We start from the raw sequence: 285 nt of genomic DNA on the forward strand, positions 1-285 counted from the left end.
GTGTGCATGTGCGCGTGCGCGTGTGCGCGTGTACGTGTGTGCTTGCACGCTCGCTTGCTCGTCCCTGGTCCCGGCGGCCGGTCCCTGAGATGCGGTTTCTCCGCTGCGGTTTCTCTTCGTCCTTCTCCGTGTCTGTGGCGTCCTGTGGGGCGTTTGCCGAGTTCCTCGTCGCTGTTTATTACTGTGCGTCTATTTCGTGTGCATTAGCCGCCTGGCTTCAGAGCTGATTCAGTGGCAGACACAACGGGACCTCGAAACCCTCTTCTGTCTCGGGACCTGGCCTCC

This window comes from Pteropus vampyrus, unplaced genomic scaffold (assembly GCF_000151845.1).
Source record: "Pteropus vampyrus isolate Shadow unplaced genomic scaffold, Pvam_2.0 Scaffold442, whole genome shotgun sequence".
Taxonomy (NCBI): domain Eukaryota; kingdom Metazoa; phylum Chordata; class Mammalia; order Chiroptera; family Pteropodidae; genus Pteropus; species Pteropus vampyrus.